We start from the raw sequence: 22,849 nt of genomic DNA on the forward strand, positions 1-22,849 counted from the left end.
AAAAACAGGTGTGAATCAGGTGGCCTCTATTTAAGGATGAAGCCAGCACTTGTTGAACATGCATTTCTCTTTGAAAGCCTGAGGAAAATGGGTCGTTCAAGACATTGTTCAGAAGAACAGCCTACTTTGATTAAAAAATTGATTGGAGAGGGGAAAACTTATAAAGATGTGCAAACAATTATAGGCTGTTCAGCTAAAATGATCTCCAATGCTTTAAATGGAGAGCAAAACCAGAGACATGTGGCAGAAAACGAAAGACAACCTTCAAAATGGATGGAAGAATAACCAGAATGGCAAAGGCTCAGCCAATGATCAGCTCCAGGATGATCAAAGACAGTCTGGAGTTACCTGGAAGTCCTGTGACAGTTAGAAGACGTCTGTGTGAAGCTAATCTATTTACAAGAATCCCCGAAAAGTCCCTCTGTTAAAAAAAAGGCATGTTCAGAAGAGGTTACAATTTGCCAAAGAACACATCAACTGGCCTAAAGAGAAATGGAGGAACATTTTGTGGTAAAATTGTTCTTTTTGGGTCCGAGGGCCGCAGACAGTTTGTGAGACGAGCCCCAAACTCTGAATTCAAGCCACAGTACACAGTGAAGACAATGAAGCATGGTGGTTCAGCATCATGATATGGGCATGTTTCTCCTAATATGTTGTTGGGCCTATTTATTGCATACCAGGGATCATGTATCAGTTTGCATATGTCAGAATACTTGAAGAGGTCATGTTGCCTTATCTTGTTTCAACAAGACAATGAACCCAAACACACCAATAAACGAGCAAAATCTTGGTTCAAACCAACAACATTGATATTATGGAGTGGCCAGCCCAATCCCCGGACCTTAATCCAATTGAGAACTTGTGGGGTGACATCAAAAATGCTGTTTCTGAAGCAAAACCAAGAAATGAAACTAAATATTAGTTTAGTGATTCACAGGATTGCTAAATCCTAGAAACAAAAAAGTTTGTACAAAATAGTTTTGAGTTTGTTAAGTCAACGGCAGACACTGCTACTTTTTTGAACACACCAACATGAACACAACTAATTGCCCAATTGCACAGCCTTTAGAGCGTGCATATCACGAATGCTGGGTCTTGTTGGTTTTCTGAGAATCTACTGCACCTCCTGGTACCTTGTTTGCCATGTAGCAATAAAAAAAATAGACTAAAAACCTGGATTAATCTGGTTAGTCACATTGGACTGCTATTATTTTGAACACTACTGTATTTCTGATTTAAGGCTGAAGTGTCCCTTTAAACATTTTTGTATTGTGGGTTGTTTTTTCAATATGGATGGCAAACTTTTAGAAAGCTATCTTAAGTTTGTTTGGATGGAAAATTTGACATGAAACTGATCTCGATTCACATTAGTGTGGACGTGGCTTGAGAGACAACAGTCAGTAGACTAAAACATCAGGGATGGGCAAGTCCAGATAAGCATCAAATCGGAGCTGCCTCCCAGCACAGGAAATAGCATTAGCTTTGTTGTCACACACACACACACGCACGCACACACACAGTGACCTCTTACTCCTCAGGTTGCCATAGAGATACCGCTCCCTCTTTACACACTGCCTAACAGCTGGCAATGTGAAGGCTGGTGTGTGTGCAGTGGTTGTATGTTTATTTTACATGTCACATGCATACAGTAGCAGATACACTATTATTAGATTCTACAGAGGCTCCAGCTTCAGTGTCTGAACTCATTGCACTGCAGCTTCCAGAAACCACCTTTTAATCAAACAGTGTGGGTGGTATTTTCTGCTTTCTTTTTATATGGTTTTGATAGGTTTATTTTCTTTGTCTGTTGAACTATGTCAGCTATCACTACTCATATTAACCATCCAGTTCAAAGCAACAAATAATTATCAGAGGATAATCTCACACCGTCCCTAATAGAACAGCATCTCCTATTTTCTTCTTTCGGTCTCCACATTGAACTTGACTGTGAGACCTAAACCTTGGCTCGAGCTCATTACTGTAATGGATAGCTTGCCGGGCAAACCGATCGACCAATTGCCACAAGCCAATGTCTAGCTCATCAGCTGGGGCTCTTATTAGGATAAATGGTTAAAATCACTCTCATTAATACTCATCACAAACTATTAGATTGATTCTTGACATGTTGTTGCAACAGTGTTAACCACCATACCAATCCAACACTTCAACTTTTCTCAGTAGTATGTGTCCTTGTGTTTGCAGGGATTCTAGTTATTTTTGCTGAAAGTGTAATCTGTGGTGTCGAGACACTGTGACCTCTGACCCTTGAATGTGTGATCCACTAACTTAAGTACAAGCCACTGCCAGTCGGACTTAAATGTAATACTGCCGGGCTTTAACAGGGAAGGACATTGCTGACTGACCCAGCAATTTGAAGCTCAGATATAGTGTCTACCTGGACAGTTCACTGCACCTCTCAGAGTCAATACCATCAGTTTAAATCATGTACACCCCCAGAATACTAGAACTACCTCTGTTCTGGATGCTCTTCTGGCCTTCTTAAGGTGAGCTGCATCACACTTTTAACAAGAGAATCATTTTTTTTTTTTTCAAATAAGATTTATAGGAGATGGAATTGTGGGATCATTGGGGGTCCATGTCTTCACCATTATTGCAGTCAGCTTCTCACGTTAAAATTCCTTCAGTGTTAATCGTCCAGAAGGTTTTTACCGGGAGTCAAATTATCCACAGAGGTTGCCTCCTCTCAAAAACAAACAGACAAGGTAATTAAAATCTGTTAAAAAATAAATAAAGCAGAAGAAGAACCAGGTTTATGTTAAAATCCATGTTTCTGATTGTGGACAAGCTGCAAACCAAATTACTACTAACATTTGTTAAAATCCAGAAGTCAGATTACTAAAATCCTTCATCCAGGTAAAATATATAGTTGAAAATGACCAAGATCTAATACATGTATTGTTAAATGTGGCTTAACACTGGATAAAAAGTTCAGTAACTTTTTAAGAGCACAACAGGCAAATGTGTTGTGTTAACTTTTTCCCCGAAATGTATCCAGCTGCTTTAACATTTCGAAGATAACAAGGCCTACTATTTCTCATCGACCCCATCTTTGTCTGTATTTTGGGCAGCTAAGGGTAAAATCACTTTCTGCAGCAGTGGAGGCAGTTTTCTAGCTGAATGAACACAGATGAAGTACAACCTTACCTCCCTGCAGCTTTATCTCTGCTGTGTAGCTGCAAACTATCATGAGCAGAAGCTGCTGTTTCAGGGAAACATTCTCTCTTTAATTTTTAACTGTCTTACAATATTAGCTTTTAGGCTTTGTGGCCATTTACCAATTTACTGTGAGTGTGTCCCACAGGCAAGTTGTCAGATGGGTGAAGACAAGGAAAGAAACAATGAGCCCACAAGTGTTCAGTGTGCTCAACATCAGCCCAAGAACAGATGACAGCTCATTAAGTTTAAGGGAAGTCGTTGGGATGGGAACTGGGGCAAGACTAACAAAATACATGTTTTCCTTCCGAAAAATGTCAGATCAGAAGGTGCTTTTTTTCCTCATTTCCTTTCTTTCTTTTGCATTAAAATGTCTTGTGTTCATATCCTAGTCCTGTTCACACCTTTGTGACAGTCTGAATCAGTCACATATTTCAACAACACACAACCAACATGGATGGAAAGCAGTTAAAAAAAACAACCAACCAGAGAGTCTCTCCGCAGTGTCCATCATGGGGACAGACAGTTGGCTCACATGTTAATTCCAGCGTTTTCATGCTAAACTGGTTGCAGAAAAGGAACCAAACAAAGTTGTCACTAGCAATAGCAATGTTCTTTACACTGTGATTGGTCAAGGAGACGATTTCCCCAGGAGGAGAGCGGACGGCAGCTCTGGAAACGAACAAGCTAACTACCCAGCCCTAGCCTGACCGCCCCGAGAGCTACTGTCCACTCTCCTTCCAGCAAAGTGTCTGCCAGCTGAGAGGAGTGAGGTTTGTTGGAAGGATTGTTGGACCGAGCCCTACCGCAGACCAACAGCACACTGTTTGGCTCATTATCTGTAATGGTATAGCATGAAAGCATGGTGAACGTAGCACACTAGCTAACTGATTAGCCAGCTGCCTGTCTCCATCTCATGAGCAGTGATTGACAATCCTCCTGACTCTGATTGGTTGTTTTAGTTCAAGTTCTGGTGGATTCTTGCAGATGATTACACAGATTATCTATCTCATTTACTGCTGGATTTTACTGACAGTTTCAGCAAATATGACAAAAGGTTGGGTTTTTTGTGTGTGTGTTTTTGTTTTTGTTTTTTAAATAAAAGTTACCTACTGGACCTTTAAATTACTGTAGTAACTTGTGCTTTCAGCCAAGACTGAAACAGCTGTATTCTATCAGTGCAGTTCAACATCATGAAGACATCTAAAATATCTATATAAATCATTTAATCGTAGTTGTAAAATAGCTTACGTTAATAGCTGTTTCAAGTTTGAAATGACTGCCTTAATCAGGCAAAGATCAAATCATTAGCATGCATGTGAATGAACTCATGAAATAGTTGCTGTGCATTGGCTTTTCTCAAGAAACTATTGGTTTATTGATTAGCCAAAAGTTTCAAAGGACATCAGACAGTGTAGCTGAAACACACTGAGCTCCTGCTTTCAGTCCATCCTGAGAATCAAGTCCTCTTCTTTTGCAACATGAAATGTTTCTTTGCTCTCATACCTCCCTCAACGTGATTGTCAAAGTTTTTTTTTAAATACTGCAGCATGTAGTTTTGTTTGCGAGCTCCACACCAGATTCCCTGACTTCCTCCACCCTCCCTGGATCCTGGGATTTCTCAGTTTTGTGGTGCAGCTCAGTCCTGTCTGCTCGGCCAGGCCTTCCCTCTCTGTCGATATTTGCGATGACTTGGTTGCAACAGTAAGTAGATTAAGGGACCAGTGATTGAGGGCAAATCAATTACTGTAGCTCAGTGGTCTGTGTGTGTTGGAGGGGGGTTACTGTCGCATTTGTTTACTGTGTGCCGGCTTCAGCCACATTACCCACTTTCATCCTGTGAGACATCCTGAACAAACCATGTAATATTGAGGTTATGATCCTTATAGAACCATATGTCTTCATAGTGATCAGGGACTTTATAATCCCCTTTTATTACCTATAATCACCTCATGGACGATTTATTTAAAACATTGTATTGGCTTTAATATAAAGTTACTATGTCTAACTTGTAATGTTCAGGTATGTTTTCGATTTTTCCTCTTCTATAGTATTTAATTTATGTAAATATTTCAGTCCTAGTGTACTTCGTGATTTGATACTGTATTATATAGTCTGATAATAATCTACTAAGCATCTACAGTAAAGTGGAACTAAGTGTCAAACGTGTACAGACCAGACTACGGCTAAGTTCTTACCATATCCCAGTAATACTTTCCCTAAAAACAAAAAGCCTCGCGTTTCCAGAAATAATTTAATATTATTCCTCTTAATCTGATCGGGTCCTTTGCCAGGGAGGCAGTGTGATGCGGGGCGGCTCCTCTCCTCCCACCGCCTCCTCCCAGTCCGCCCAGCAGCGGACTCCGTCATTCCGCCTCCTCGTCCCTCACTTGTTGGATGTGTCCGTTTGAATTTCTAAGTGATTGTTGTCTGCCCTCTCGGAATCCAGAGAAGATCGCTCACGTGTGTGAAGGTTAACGCGTTTTTTTTTTACAGGTTACATGCGCGTAAAATGCGCCTCTCCTCGTCCTTACCTGTTTGTTTGCCCCCGGCCGCGTACCTGACTATGCTCCGTGTCTCGGTGTCTGCTGATCGCGGCTGACTCTGCAGCCGTGCCTCTGACCTTTAGTCTGCTGGTCCTACAGCGGGATCGTTGGGTTTCCCTGGCGGCGTTGTGCGCTCTGGACTCCGGCGCATCCTTGGAGAAGTTTCGCCGCAGTCCCATGCACAGCGCGTCTCTGCTCTCCTCCTGCTGCGATAAGGATGCTGGCGACTTTACACGGTCAAACTCCACAGGATTAGCCTGAGTTGAAGAGACGGACCATGTAACCAGATCAGGTATGTGCGTTGATTTAAAAAAAAAAAAAAAGGGGGGGGGGGGGGGGGGGGGGGCATTTTCTGTTTGTTTTGTGAGGAATTGGTTCTGGATTCACCTGTCAGAGGTGGCATATACTTCTCTGACTCGGACCCTTGAAATGGGAAGCCCCTATTCACCCATTGCCTAGTGTAGAGATTTGTGACTTAATTCAACGTGAAATGTGTCTTTAAGGCTGCCAGAGGAGAGGAAGTGACAGTGGAGCAGCTCAGCAGGAGCTGGAGTCTTGGGGTTTTGCCATTTTGCTGCTGCTGTGATCTTCCTTCACACTGGTTCAGTCTGGTCTGAGTGGCCTGCTGCTGCTGCCGCTGCCGCCGCTGGCATTTGGTTTAAAAAGAGACTGCATCGTTTCTAATTGGAAAGATGAAGAGCAAAGTGAGTGCCTCACCTGTATTTAAATGAGATTTGATCATGAAGCATTTTAGACAGAAAGAGGGCACAGGTGAAGGTCTCCCTGCCAGGGTTCAGTTCCCATTGAGGCCACTCCTATTCAAAGTGATTCACTATATCTTACACTGAAAACATGCAGGTTGCTTGTATAAGATGTTGGGTGTAAAAAAGTGAGGAATTGTCATTAATGGGGACACAGTAACCAAACAAACAGGCATTTACCATCATTTTAGCTATAAAAAAAGTTTATTTTTCATTTGAAATGCTGTCTTTTAGACAAGGAGAAGACATCTAAAGAGTACCACTTTACAATAATAATGCCAACATATCACCCGCTCTTACTGTTTGAATTATACACTGTACACTGTAGCACTATATATTGGTTACTTGAACAGTGTACTTAATGCAATAGATGAAGGACAAGAAAATCTATTTTCTCTAATCCTGAGTTTCATGTTTTTCTAAATGAGCAATTTTAATAATGGTATTGAACAATAGGGTTTGGGGAGTTACTCACAACACAATATCACAATGCATTGCCCATGATGGCATCTTTATACAGCGATTCTGCGATGCTTGATACATTTCAAGATAATTATCTATGATATGTCACGATTTCCGTGTAACTGAAGAGAAAACATTTCACAGAATTTGACAACTGAGATGAGAAAATGTACAACAGTGTATGAAGTCAAAGCTTAGTGCCTCTTTAACACACATACACACACACACACACACACACACACACTGACTACAACTTGTCCATGTCCACACGTGCCATCGTTACAGTGTAGCCACAAAATCACAGCAGCTCTTACATCTACTTACAACTGAGCCTTGCTTAAAAATGTTTTAATGCATGTTCATTTTACGAAAGTCAAGTTTACAGACAATTTTTTAAATTATCTGAATTGCTTCCTTGCTGTCCACCAATTAGAGTTTCTTCTTCACTGCAAGTTTACCCTCATTCATTTGATAAGTGCCTCCACCAGGAGTCATGAAGAAATGATTGTAAAGTCTAATTCTCGGCCAATCCATTTAGGGCGCCTGCACTTTTTAATAAAAGATATCGATTTTTGGTGCAAGTTTATTGATACTCTATCACAAGAGGGAGCAATATGATGTATTCCCATATCAATATTTGTCCCACACCTGCTAAACAACATGAATTAAACCCCTCTGATTGCTTGCAGTGGCAACTTGAAGCTGTCTGTGTCGGTCTTACTACATTTGGTTGTCTCTGTCATATATGTTCATAATAATTAAATGTTCCTTCACAGTGTGCACATGGCAGCCAAAGTACAGCATGTGAAGACTATTGATCTTCCACATCAACAGCCAGTAGCAGGTGCTGTGCTGCTCTGACCCATTTCTCACAGAGGAAGCTACAGAAAATGCAGCTTGACTAAATAACTGTAGAGCAGCCTCTCTGTATCCTCCTGTCTCTACCTCACCCCAAACACACACACAAACACACACACACACACACACACACACACACACACACACACACACACACATACACAAGAACACACACTTCTTAATTCCTCCACCTCCAGTGGCAGTGATACAACAGGAAGTGGGCTGATTTCCCAGAGGAGTCTGCAGTCAGGGCCTGTCACAGCTAGCACAGCAGCAACAGACAAAATGTATTTAATACACAGGTTGTATAATGATGTGCTGTGCCAACAATTTAAAACGCTGAAGGAAATTACAACCACCTACTAGCAACATTTAATCACTCAGAGCCAAGTTGTTCTGTAGCAGCCTCTCTGGTGAAGAAACTAAATATTTGATTGGCCTCAGTTAATTTAGGAAACAGTTAAACCGAGCTGCCTTATTAACCCTGACAATTCCTCACCGCTCATGATTTTTATGTTTTCGCTTCAAGTAATTCTGGGATGATTTGACCTTGTTTGAACTGATTCACATCCTTTAACGTCCTTACCAGCCGGCAGATGTTGGATGTTAGTGATAAAACAATACAGGCAAAACATTGTTTTTACATGAGTCGGTCAATTTTGACATTTGAGATTTTTTACTTCTTTCAAACTGGTGAAAAAAAACACATTCAAAATACACATTTAGGTACGGAGCCTCTAAAGGGACATGGTGGAAAAAACAAACAAACTTTGGTTTCTCGTGAGCACGAGAAACATTTCTCGTGCTCACGAGATACTTTCTGGTGAGCACGAGATACTTTCTGGTGAGCACCAGAAAGTATTGCAAGCGCGCATGGTGTCTGTAAGAACACCCTCTGCATTTCAGCTTGTTTCTGTATGAAAATGACATTACGGGAGTTAGTTCGGCTACATTTTGACCTGGGACTTCATTATAAGGACATTGCTGCTTTACTTGCAAAAAGACAGTTGTTTAGATAACGATATAATTAATTCGAGATCTTGAGAAAACAAAACAATAGTGTAGTCCAGACGCGTAGCCAGTGTAAGGTTCAGAAGTTAATATAATTTATATTTGAGTTAATTTACTAAAAGATGCTTTTACAATGTTATAATTTCCATCAATTGGCTGTTTGTGTATTTATGTTGCACATTTATTATTTACATGTTGAATGTTTGCAGCTGCGTCTTTAAGACAGTTTAGGACTGGCTTCTGATTGGTTGATTCAGCCTGGTGGGATGTGAGAAACCAGGAAGTGAAGTTGTATTGAAGTTTGGTGACTGAGTAAAAAGGCTGTTTAAGAAAGTCATCTGTCTCCATCTTGCTGTCTCTCCTTATGAAGTGAGATCCAACCACCACACATCGAACCCTCACGTTACACCAGTAAAGTAATGTATTTGTAACCCGGCCCGTGTGGGATGAGCCTCTCCACACCCTGGAACTCTGCGTTGTGTTGTTTATGATGATGTAGGGTGGAGGAGGGACCAGTCGGACATGGGTGGTCGTTATATTGCGGTTTCCGACCGCGTCGTGCTTTATTTCTCACAACGGCTGGCAGCTCAACCTTAAACAGTACAAGTTAACACTGGCGTGAGACAACAGAAAGATTAAAGGCCGGTGTTGTGTCCTTACTGGTTTCCACACTAACTGGTTGCCGTAGGCTATGATCTGCGCAGTTTCTGTTCGGCATTGGTACTGAAACAATAACCAATGCCGGGTTACAAATACATTACTTCACTGGCTACGCGTCTGGACTACACTATTGTTTAATTTAATTTAAATTATGTCGTTATCTTGGGGAAAACAACTGTCGTTTTTTGCAATTAAAGCAGCAATGTCCTTATAATGAAGTCCCAGGTCAAAATAATAAAAATAATAAAAACTTTGGTTTCTCGTGAGCACGAGAAATGTTTTTTTTTTATTTTCACCATGTCCCTTTAGGGGCTCCGTTTATTTAGGTGCTTATTTTGCTACACTTTCTCTATTTCCCTCTGTAGATTTCTCCTCAATTCACCAACGTTAACATTAGATAATCTGTATATGTAAACATGAAATTTCAGAAAATTTGCAATAAAGAAATATATTATGTATTTTATCATATCTGTTTTCTCAAAATTCGTTTTCTCTCATACTCCACGTACACAGCCTATAATCCAGTCTCATTCCTATTCATATTCTGAAGGTTTTAACAGAGGGGTTTGGTCATAGATCATTAATAGCATAATTTAGACAACATTTAATTCTTCAGAACCTGGCGAAAATGTTTTGTTTTTTCTTTTCTGGCTGTTGATAGTATTTTCTGATTTGTTGAGTGATAAAAAGAGATATCCAAAATTCCCTCAGTATAAACCTTTAACTAATATGTCAATAAAATTAAACTCTGTCCAATGTTAAGATTTCTTTTATGGATATTTATGCAAATCTGCACAAATTTAATAAGATAATGCCTGGTTTGCATATTTAAACATACAATTACAGAAAACGTATGTTTTTATGGTGAAATCTGTAAGGTAAAATTGTTTACCCTCTTCACCTGCAGTATCTCCCCTGAAGCAGTGTAAAAGTTACCCCTATGATACTGCAGTCCGAATCTCTGCAGACCTTAAGAACTGGCCTCACATAACCGTCTGTATTTTAAAAGTTTAATAGTCTTCATGTTTAAATGTTCCTCCAACATTTTTAAGAATCTGAAGCATGGCCGGGCAACTAAAAAATACATTAAAGAACCCCAAGTTGAAGAGCAGGGCTGGCTGGTCAAAATTAAGTAATCTCAGTGAAGCACATGTGGTTAAATTTAGCTGTTAAGCGTTTATGTTTGTTGCATCATTTTCACACAAGATTGGCTGGGACGTCTGAAGGTTAGCCGGCTTTGTTTGTGACACAAATCATACTGTAATTAAAATAAGAGTCCCAACATTATCACAGATTCCAATCTGGTCTGGGTTGTGTTGAATATAAATGAGCCATTTTTAATCAAAGTAGAGACACTGTTACAGAAGGAAAGTCATAGATTTATCCTCTCTTGCTTCCTGGAGGCAGACTACTGTACTCAGTCTTCCCTTGGTTGTAAAGCCATGTCTTGTTCCCTCCAGCTGACACTCCACTCAATGTTTTCTGGGACAACATGCATGGAAGAGGGTTCGTAAGATGTGGCAGTGTTGTACTTGTGTGTGTGTGTGTGTGTGTGTGTGTGTGTGTGTGTGTGTGTGTGTGTGTGTGTGTTTGTGTGTGTTTGTTGGTTTGAGGTTGGGGTGAGTTGGGAGCTACCCAGGGAAAGTGTTTCAGTGTTTCAGGAGTGGTGTGTGAATTATTGAAAAGCCCTCAAGGTTTTCTGGCTGCCAGATCGGTATTTCTTGCCATACAGTCGCGAATCAAGTGTACTGTAGTCACACTTTAAAGGTGAGACAAGCTGTGTCCAAAATGCACTGCAGCATTAGCAGGAGAGGAAACTTAACTCCGGCGTATGCTTCCAGCTTCAGTCAATCAGTCAATCAGTTAAGGTCTACCGTGACCAACCAGCTGTAATTGTAGAATAGATTTTAATCTCCAGATGCTGGCTGGTTTCTAGTGCAAGTTTCTGGGAGAAAATACCACTAAAAAATCAGCCAATTTAATGGATGTGTTAAACAAAGAATAAGAAATACATTTAGGACTTTCAAAAAGTCTCCCACTTCCTATCCAGTGGTGACCGCTGGGTCTGAATAGTGAAACAATGTGCAAGTGCCTTAGACTTCTTTGTAATGTCCGGCAGAGAGCGACTCCACTGGTCGTGAAAAGAAGTCCAATTGTTAGAGAAAATAATCCAACTTTTACAATTTTTAAAAGGGATTATGTGCTCAATTGCTTGTGGTAAGCCTTCACCGGTAGTATTTATAGTTTTTTTGCTTTAGCCTCAAATTTTGGGTCCGATTAGTTTCCATATTGTGTAGTTAATGTCAGCTACATTACCATCTTCATCTATTTTCTCTGCTGCTGGATGATCTCAAGCCATATATTGTCCGTTATTTTGTTGTTGAGGTAGTTATTGTGGAGTTTGTTGCACCATGTTGGTTGATGAGAAACTGAATCAGCAGCAAGTTGGCTATGACCTTTGACCTGGAGGTCTGACATCAGTTAGAACAAAGGATTTCATTGGTATGTTTTTGGTTTTTTTTAGAACTTTGATCTTTTAACAGTGTGATTTCAGTTAATTGCAGTTAGTTTTAACATTTTGGTCGCTTAAAAATATCTTGTTCAGCATTTGGTTGTATGAAAGAGTTAATCTTTTAGGTAAATGCATGTTGTTTTAAGCCTGATTTTCACCAGCCAAAATTAGAATTCCAGTTAATATCACAGTTAATGTGAATTACGACTGCACCATGCTAACCAAGCTAACTATGTTGCACTAAAGTAAGCATCTGCATCACCTCCCTAGCTCCACCTTCTCATCCAAATATGGTCACTTCTGGCTCCCAAAAAAACAGCCCATAATGTCATATTGTAGGCTTCAAAATCATAGTCCACAAACCAATGGGTTCTGTCACAGTGGCTCTGTTCACTTCTTTTACACCATGATAATATGTTGATGTGTGTGGCTCTTGATGCAGCTTTAATCTACCGTGGAAGTTTAACCTCATGGTCAAAATTGTGCTGGAGAAAAGATGTGTTGTAGCACCTAGGGGGATTTATTTACACAACGCTTTGCTACTATAATAGCTGCTGACATATGCCTGATGCCAGCGTCAGGTGGGCCTTAGCAGGTTTTATTTGTTTTCTGTTGTTTAGATTGGATCACAGCTTGTGACTCTCGCTTCGTTGTTGTGCAAGGTGATGTGTGCCGTGTGGATGTGAGCACAGCACTGAAGCGCAGCCAGGCTGGGTGAGGATGAGGCCACTGAGAGGAAGGCTTGTTGGCAGTGCCGGAGGCCCCTGGAACAGAAATGCTGTTATCTGCTAACGTTGCTCTACTGCTGCTGGCTGCTGTATCTGTGGTGACTCATCAAAAACACACACACACACATACAGACATACACACTTTTAGAGACACTTCCTGACTTAATCAGACTGACAAACATAAGCCCGCAGACCCTTAAAATGACACAATACTCTTTGGCATTTACATACTAGCACAGTTGGATACACGACTTGAGACATGCACAAAGACAAATACAATGCTCGTTCTTCTTACAAAGACCCACATGGACATTGACAAACACACCATACACACCATTTAAACACACTTTGTGTAAGTAAGCCAGAGTGACATTTCCTCCAAAACAGTCACATTGATTTCCTGCAATAGGGATTGATAATAAGCTTATCTGCAGGGACACAAGATTCCACCCACCAACCCCTCACACTATGGGTGTAAGAAAATATCAAAACACTTCAGTATTCGATATAATGATTTTGTGATACTGTATCGATCTTCAATAAACACTGTATTGATTTTTTTTTTCATGCAATGATTCATAGTAGGCAGAAAGTAGTGATATGTTGGATGTTACAGGGACCGTGATTAATGCAACTGCAGATCCTACTGTTCTATTGCTTAAAAATATATTTTTTTACTCAGATTTCTTTCAACATTATGATAGTTTTCCCCAAAATTGCAATGTATTGAATGCTCACTATCGTCTGCCTGTTTCTTCCCAACACACAGCCCTACTTCACACTCTTTACTTTGACCTATTTCAACTTGAATTTACCTCCTGTTTCTAGCCTGAACCTTGCCCACTGAGGAAACACTTTTCTTTATCTGTTCATGCACGAACCTCCTTATTTTTGCCCTAAAACATCTTTCATAAAATATCAGCCCTTTGTCGTCACAACCCACCAAATCCCAAACTTTGTTTTATTCATCATTTTTGAGAAGGTTTTAGAACTGTTCATGTAGCAGTCTTCTTATGCAAGCATCACTAGAAGCTTAAATCCGACATTTACACTTGCAATAAGCAATTTTTCAGATTCTCTTACCCAGAGCGAGCTCCAATACAGTTCCCAGATCTCACCAACATGCACATGCGGTGTAAAGTAACTTAATGTAAAGGTAAAAAGATATATGTATATATATATGTAAAGAAAACATCAATGCATGTTATCTATCTATCTATCTATCTATCTATCTATCTATCTTTCTATCTATCTATCTATCTATCTATCTTTCTATCTATCTATCTATCTATCTATGATAATATGGTTGGTATCTGTTATTTCTTCCTTCTTCTTGTCATGTTAATGATTTAACAAGTCTTGTCTTGACCCATACAAAGATGTCATATGAAAAAGAATAAATGCTTGCTTTCTAATTGCCATCTTTGTTTGGGTCAACGACTGGAGACCACATGCAACAGGTTAACAGTTTACTCAGAAGAAAAGCTTTAAGGCTGCAAAATAATTGTTGGACTACCTCAGGAGTTCTAATGATCGTACATTTATTTTGACAAAACAGTGAATTACTTTTGAAATAACAAATATAAAATCACAGTTACAGTCTAACTTATACAGAGAGAGGAGAGGAGATCTGAGTCGGTGTTTGTCCTGGAAACGTTTCCTCTTCTGTGTGGCTGCCCGGCTGTAAGCAGGATGGCACAGTGGATTCAGTTACCATCCTGTCAGTTGAAGGTCATGGGTTCAGTGATTTTTGCACAGCCAAGTGTTGAAGTGGCCTTGAGCGTCACTCTCAAATTCACAGCTACTCATTCATTGTAAGGCTGACACCAAAGCATGAGGTATTCAGGCTGGATTATTTCTAATTTATCCATTTTGACAGTTGTGGGAAAGACTTCAAAGTTGACGAAGTCTTAGTGTGACGGCTTCACAGACTCAGTTGACAGAAGCAGACATGATTTATATTTACAGTAAAAACTCATATCTGACATCTTTCGGGATGGGAACGAAACATAAAGTAGAAATGCAGTAACATTTGTTTGATCCCTTGACCTTAGAGAAGAAGCAGTGGAACCTGCACTATATTCATGAAAAGTATACATGAAAAAATCATGAAAGGATTACTGAACGTACACAGGCCCAGGGACCCAAAGTGTCAGGGCCCCCCTGGTCTTCACCTGCAAAATGTCATTTGAAGGGACATGTACCAACCAGGAAGAGATACAAAATGACCACAAAGAAACATCAATCAACTACAAAGAGGTACAAATAAGACTACAAAGAGACCAAATCAATGACAAGGTAAAGGAAAACAGCTGCAAAGAGACGCATACCTACTATAAAACAGGAATGCAAACTCACCACAAGGGAGACACAAAATTACTACAAAGAGTCACACAACAATTACAAAAACATGCAAAATGACCACAAAGAGACATAAAATCACAACAAAGATGCAGCAAGGCTTCAAAAGAGCAAAACAACAAAAGGCACAAATATAAACTACAAAGTGATGCAAGAAAGCTGCAGAGAGACCACAAAGAGTCGGATAACTACTATGACAAGGGGCAAAACAACCACAAGGAGAACCAAAATGACTACAAAGAGGCCCAAAGCAACTACAAAGAGACTAAAAATTACTAAAAAGAGACACAAAATAACCACTAGGGTCACAAAAGTATACAGAAGAAGCAGTGAAGTTATGACAAATAGACACAAAAAACAACTACAAAAAGGTGCAAAGTGACCACAAAAACACAAAATAACATAGGAAGGCTACGAAAGGAGCAAAACAGCCATGGACAAAAAAAAATTCTACAAAAAGACCAAAATAATAATAAAATGATCCAAAACGCCCACAAATAGACACAAACCAAAGAGAGATGTGTAAGGACTACAGCCTTGCTCCAATGTAGGAGAGACGGTGGTCATGTATTTTGTATAATGCCTTAAGTAATATATATGTAAGGTAATAATGAGCTGTAAAAAGCCACTTCAGATGGAGTGGAGATGTTGGTCATGGTATCAGTCCACAGGGAATGGTCTTAGTCTAAGGTTGATGGTTAAAATCTTTGTGGCAAAACAAGGATGTCTACAGGTCCTTAGAGAAAGCTGACAACTTACAGAACCCTAAATGTTTCTGCTCCTGAGCAAGGCACCTCAGCAGCCCTGCCTCCATCCTGCCAGCCCTGCCATCTGTGACTGTGCTCGCTCCCTTTATTAACTGTCACAGATAAAATGTCCATGTGAATGTATGCTAATGTAATATTCGTGGTACATTACTCCTTCAAAGATAGAAGCTGGACCATTTCATTTCCTTTTATGAGACTGCTGTGCTGACCAGCAGAATGGAGGTACAGTAATTACAGCTTCCCCGGCTGCCCGCTGCCCCACACTGGTTGTGCGTTCAATGATGCTGCTCTGCTGCCAAGTGTGAACGAGAAGCTGGCATATCGCAGGACAGCAGAGGAGGAGCTGAGCAGCTATAATGAAACCTCTGCAAATCTCGTAAAGCAGGCAGACGCAGAGCTGTATGCATGTTTAATGTCGAGTCCATTCTTGCTCAAGTTCTCCACTGTGAATCTGTCTGAACTGCACATAATTGAACTGAAAAATCAATTCAAGCCATCCAGTTTGAAGTGCGAGTGAGTCAGTGGCTCTTTGTTTAGAGCTGTCTCCTCAAAGGCTGAGGCAGTCTGTTGGTTCAGATTGTTTTTAAGGAGTCATAAAGCAACATTATTACCATAACATAACAGCTTCAAAGTCATTTTCATGGTACACTGACTTGTAACTGAGAGGATGGGACCACTCCGAACAGATGTTCTTGCGCTATCTAACATCGGTCAGTGCAAGTAGAGCGCAATGGCAGTAGTTCACACAACATCAACTGATGTTGCTGTGCTGCCAGGACCATGGGAGTGTTTGTGTTTGCACCACTAGCACAGGAGCTTTGGACCGCTGTAAGGAGGAGGTTTTTTCAGGCCCTGGGGCAGCAGGGAATGCTAGCGGTGAGTGATGCCAGCGTTGTGCCAGAACTGGAGTTAGATGAGTGTGCAAGAGAACCGACTTCAGCAGCTTCTATGGAGATCAGGGCAGAGGAAAGGAGACCAAAGAGGCTGGTGACGCAGGACGCTAAAAGGAGAAAAAGGAGACAGTGACCAAGCAAGAGGCCGCTGTACAAGAGTAAATCTCACAAGGGCTTATAGTTTGCAAAATTAAAGGCTGCAGACCGACGCCAGGCTGGTCTTCTTGCTGTATACAGATACATCTAAAAAAATTTGTATATCATGAAGAAGTTCAATATTTTTTGTCAATAATTTCAGAAAGTGACACTCATATATTATATAGATTCATTACACATAGAGTGAAATATTTCAAGCCTGTATTTCTTGTAATTTTGATGATTTTGATGAAAACACAAAACTCAGTCTCTCAGAAATTAGAATATTACATACGATCAATAAAATATTTTAAACAATTGCCGTGCTTCTGAAAAGTATCTTAATTTCTATACACTCAATATGTTGGGCTCCTTTTGCATGAATTACTGCATTAATACGGCGTGGCATGTGATCAACCTGTGGTACTGCTGAGGTATAATGGAAGCCCATGTTGCTTTTATAGCAGCCTTCAGGTCATCTGTGTCTGGTATCTCTCTTGACATTAGCCTATAGATTCTCTATGGGGATCAGGTCAGCCGAGTAGGTTTGCCAGTCAAGCACAGTAACACCATGGTCATTGAACCAGATTTTCATACCTTTGCCAGTGTGGGCAGGTGCCAAGTCCTGCTAGAGAATTAAATCATCTCCAAAGAGCTTGTGGAAGCATGAAGTCCTCTAAAATGTCCTGGTAGATGGCTGCGTTGACTGTGAACTTCAGAAAACACAGTGGACCAACACCAGCAGAGTACATGGCACCCCAAGTCACCACTGACTGAGGACTCCAATATTAAATTTTTTCACAATATTCTAATTTTCTGAGACACCGAGTTTTGGGTTTTCATTATCTCTAAGCCAAAATCCTAAAAATTACAAGAAAAACGGGCTTGAAATATTTCACTCTATGCGTAATGAATGTATATAATGTATGAGTTTGACTTTCTGAAATAATTGACAAAAAATAATGAACTTTTTCACAATATTCAAATTTTTTGTACCTGTAGTAAGTTATTGGCTTGCTATGCCTTGTGTGGTTATGCTTGCTTGATGCTTGCCTGTTGGTAACGTCGATTCACTAGTTGTTTTTTTCTTTTCATAATTAATGTATAAACATAACAAATAAATGTGTACAGCTGTCTATTTTTATGACAGCAGTTTATCAGTAAGTTACGTCATGAAACTGTAGGGACGCTTAATTACAAAATATACCAATTACTGTGTAATATTCATTTGAAGAGTAAATAAATTCCAGGCTGAAACGCTGTGTTTCACTCTTTTCTGTCTATTCTGGATTTTGATGGCTTCTGTTTTTTTCACAGTTTGCATGGCATCCCAACTTGTATGATATTTTTTCTAGCCTACTACTAGCCTACCTTTTCTTTCCTATTACTGTCTTTTTCCTTAATTAAAACAACAAAAAACAAACATGTATCTTTATTGGGCTGCTAATACACAAGAAACATACATTTGAAAGTCTTTTTTATAATGTTCAAAATCATCTTGAATTGGTCCAAAGCTTTAAGTTTGAAGAAATGTGCTCTGTTGCACCTGTAACCACACCCAAAAGTGATGTCACAGAGTTCTGAAGTCCTCCTGTCCATCACTGCCCAAGGTGAGAAAACTAACCACAAACTACCCATAAAGACAATGGGTGGACTGTTGTTTTATGATTGATTATATCTGCCACCTATCAAAAATTCTAAGAAGAATATTGCAAGAGCGATGAGTTTATAAAAACTGATAATCCAATAACACTATCAATGCTCTGTGTTTGACCTTGGACCTCATTATGTTATGTTATTCTTATTGTTGATTATATATGAACTGGTTCCACTGTTACAGTCAGTTGCGCTCTATAAAAGCGTTCAGCAAAATTGTGTTTAGCTGAAAGTGATACTATCATAGATACATGCTGCCCTTCTCACATTGTGTTTCTGCTCTGTGCTCCTCTTCTTTCTGTTGATTGGGATGTTTACAACAGCAATGGATGTGCAGGATGCTCCGAATAGAGCCCAGCCAATATGGGATTTTTAAGACAAATGATTTAGAGCAGAAAAATTCATACAGTTTATATGGCTGTTGATGCAGTGTTTTTTTTTAGCTGGATTGAAAATAGATCTTTTTTTAATGTAGATTGGACCAAATATGAACAGATATGATGATAGAAAGGTACTCAGAAGGCTGCTATTTTAAACAAAAAACTTTATTAAAGAATAATAAACATTATAAGTCAATTTGCTGACAATCTAAGTAAATAAAAGATCTAATTAAGCTTTCTAAATCACCCCAAGCGTTATTGTTTACATATGTTCTGTAAAAAAGGTTTTTATATCAATATTTCTGTGAGATATTGGCCAGATAAATTGGTCAGGCTCGAGTTCAGAACAGTGTAAATCGAATCAGCACACTCAGATATTCAGGCTGTATGAACAAAACAAACAGCAGCTGTGAATAACCACGAGTGCAGCTTTACCTTCCATGTTTGCTGAGCAATGCTGCAGGCTACTATTTCTACATCTGTTTATTATCCAAATGTGTTTGGGGATGTTTATCCTGGGGAAATGGGCTGAACTCCATGCTTGTTACTAACACCATCCTGCGCAACGAGTCCACACATTCAAATCTGGGAGCTCACAATCTGCTGCTGTTGGCTCCGGCTCCAGCAGTTACACCCATACAACGCCTTGCCTAAGGGCACCACAGCATTTTTTGTTGCATTAAGGTTTTGTGTAACTCTGCGGGGCACAGAGACATTCATAGTCAGTTGTGAGTCAGTTTTTAATGGACTCACCAGAAAGCCCCCCTGCCCCAGACACCAGTAGCGTTGTCACTGATATGATTTGAGCTGATAGAATTTGGGAAAATGTTTCATAATTATACGCTTTGTGTCATGTCCGCTGTGTGAACCCACTCTGTTGCCCACAGCCATTCATTCAGCTGGTACTAACTATTGTCATAGATGGTTAAAGTCACCCTGAGCTAGTTTCCAGCAAATTATACATTATATAAATATAATTATATAAAACATTTTCTATATATAGCAGACTTTAATTAATGCAGATCACTGTGTTTTGCATCAAAAGAGAAAATAGAGGAGGAAAAAAATAAAGTTGTGCAACACACAGGATAAAGTTGTAACTTTATTTAACTAAAATGGCACTCAAGGTCAGTGGTGCATTCACAAGTTCCTCAGGTGGCCCCATTTCCTGAATTGACTTATAAGTAGCTTGTAAGTCATTTCTGGCTGACCGCAGTGGTCAGCCCTACACATTGGTGTGTAGGTGGCTGAGTAACTGAGTGATCACATTTTGTTTGGGGCTGCTCAAGGCTACTTGTCCGCTGCCCTCTTCTATGTCCGCAGTGCACGCCTGTTTTCAAACATGTGGTCATTGGCTACAGTGCTTTTACTTCACTCATTTAATTCCAATGTTAACTAGGCCTGCAAGCAGGACTGAACAGGACCGAGCAGAGTGGAGCCGTCGGGGGAGGCCAACTCTGGGACTGTGTGCTCAGTCCCTATGCGTGCCAAATTGCGTGTCTCTGACTACTCTGCTCGGGGTAGGTGTAAAACATGTTATTTCCTGTTGCCAGCAGGGGGCGCTATGACTGTGTGTCACTATTGGACCCTAATCAGTTGTGTGAAATTTGGGGCAGATTGGACAATGTATGGTGAAGTTATCCAGTCTGGTGTTAGATGGCAAACTCCATATTTTGCCGCCATGCCACGCCCACATATTGTGAAGGTCAGTAAAGGTGTTGATAAATTGTGTTCCACAAGGCCCTTAAATTTTGTGTCTCTATGTGAAACCTACTGCTTAGGCTAGGCATAAAACATGTGACTTCCTGTTGCCAGCGGGGGGCGCTATGACTGTGTGTCAATATTGACACGTGGGTGTGTTCAGGGCTGGCCCCTCATCACGTGCGAGAAATTTGGGACAGATTGGACAATGTATGGTGAAGTTATCCAGTCTGGTGTTTTATGGCGAGACGCCATATTTTGACGCCATGCCACGCCCACATATTGTGAAGGTCAGTAAAGGTGTTGATAAGTTGTGTTCCCCAAACCTTGTGATGGTACTGACCAAGTTTGAAGTCAATGGGATTAAATCTGTTGGAGAAGTTATGTAAAGTATGCAACGTGGTCATTTTATGAAAGGGGGCGTGGATAAAGCATAAGGGGCGGGGCTTTATGAAAAAATTGTTATGTAGAAGTGTTAAGGGCTGTACTCTGATGAAGCATGAGAAGTTTGGAGCAGATGGGACAAAGAATGGAAAAGTTATAACGATCTCGTGTTTTATGGCGATACGCCATATTTTGGTGCCATGCCACGCCCACATATTGTGAAGGTCAGTAAACGTGTTGATAAGTTGTGTTCCCCAAAGCCTTGTGATGGTACTGACCAAGTTTGAAGTCAATGGGATTAAATCTGTTGGAGAAGTTATGTAAAGTATGCAACGTGGTCATTTTATGAAAGGGGGCGTGGATAAAGCATAAGGGGCAGGGCTTTATGAAAAAATTGTGATGTAGGAGTGTTAAGGGCTGTACTCTGATGAAGCAAGAGAAATTTGGAGCAGATGGGACAAAGAATGGAAAAGTTATAACGATCTTGTGTTTTATGGCGAGACGCCATATTTTGGCGCCATGCCACGCCGACATAGTGTGACTGTCGGTAAAGATTTGAAGGGTTAGGGTAAGGGTTAGGGTTAGGGCTAGGGTTAGTTTACTTCAAACTTGGTCAGTACCATCACAAGGCCTTTGGGATCAAAAGTTATTCAAATCTTTACCGACAGTCACACTATGTGGGCGTGGCATGGCGGCAAAATATGGCGTCTCGCCATAAAACACGAGATCGTTATAACTTCTCCATTCTTTGTCCAATCTGCTCCAAACTTCTCATGCTTCATCAGAGTCCAGCCCTTAACGCTTCTAAATCATATTTCATAAAGCCCTGCCCCTTATGCTATATCCACGCCCCCTTTCATTAAATGACCACATTTCATATTTTAATGAACTCCTCATACAGATTTAACCTGATTGACTTCAACGTTGGTCAGTACCATCACAAGGCCTTTGGGATCAAAAGTTATTCAAATCTTTACCGACAGTCACACTATGTGTGCGTGGCATGGCAGCAAATTATGCCGTCTCGCCACAACACACAAGACGGTATAACTTGACCATACATTGTCCAATCTGTCCCAAATTCCTCATACGTGATGAGGGTCCAGCCCTGAACACACCCACATATCAATATTGACACTCAGTCAGAGCGCCCCCCGCTGGCTACAGGAAGTAACATGTTTTACACAGACACACCATTTGGGACGCATAGGGACTGAGCCCAGAGCGCCGTGCCCGATGTGGCCTCCTCCGACTGTTCCACTCTGCTGAGTCCCGTTCAGTCCTGCTTGCACCTGTAGTAGGTGGAGCAGGCACCTTCTCCCTGTGTGTATGAGGCGAAAACAACTGATAACAGCTATTTTATTGGGCTGATAACATCATTTTAATGGGTGTTAGAGTAGGGGTAAAAATAAAACTGGCTGCCTTTATTTATTGATAATTTGTAAACATTATTACAAAATCATCTTTGGAGTTTTGAAAAGTGGCAGCATTAGTCATAGAGTAATAGTATTAGTAATAGTAGTAGTTGTGATCATAGAATTTGCAATATTAGTCATTTAAGTAGTAGTATTAGCCCCAGCAGCAGTAGTTGCAGCAGAACCGTAGAGGGTAGAAGTCACTCATAGCCAGCCTGGAAACTTGATGACAGGTCTTTAATGAAAGGGAGGAAGTTGAATCGGACGTGTGTATAAAATTACAGATGGACAGTAATTAATCTTTTACTTGCCATGTGAGTGGAGGGGTTCAACACATCTTGAGTCACAGTGAGTGTGTAGAAAGGCTGAATCAGGAGCTGGCAGGCTGGAGTACAGTAGCCTGGGGAGCTGCATAACGGCATAATGTACACCAGTTATAAATCTG

General features: G+C 40.5%; 1 protein-coding gene across 2 annotated transcripts in view; it reads left to right on the forward strand.

Moving 5' to 3' along the window:
* Window positions 1-4,800: 4,800 nt before the first annotated feature.
* Window positions 4,801-22,849, forward strand: part of fam163ab (family with sequence similarity 163 member Ab) — a 33,970-nt gene continuing 15,921 nt past the window's right edge. Inside the window, exons 1-2 of one of the 2 annotated variants that reach the window (XM_059341293.1) lie at window positions 4,801-4,878; window positions 5,820-6,012. The gene's annotated coding sequence lies outside the window, so the exon portion shown is untranslated. Of the gene's footprint in view, window positions 4,879-5,562; window positions 6,013-22,849 lie in introns of those variants that run through there. The other variant, XM_059341292.1, reaches the window with a different exon arrangement.

The sequence above is a fragment of the Centropristis striata genome, chromosome 9 (assembly GCF_030273125.1).
Source record: "Centropristis striata isolate RG_2023a ecotype Rhode Island chromosome 9, C.striata_1.0, whole genome shotgun sequence".
NCBI classification, from domain to species: domain Eukaryota; kingdom Metazoa; phylum Chordata; class Actinopteri; order Perciformes; family Serranidae; genus Centropristis; species Centropristis striata.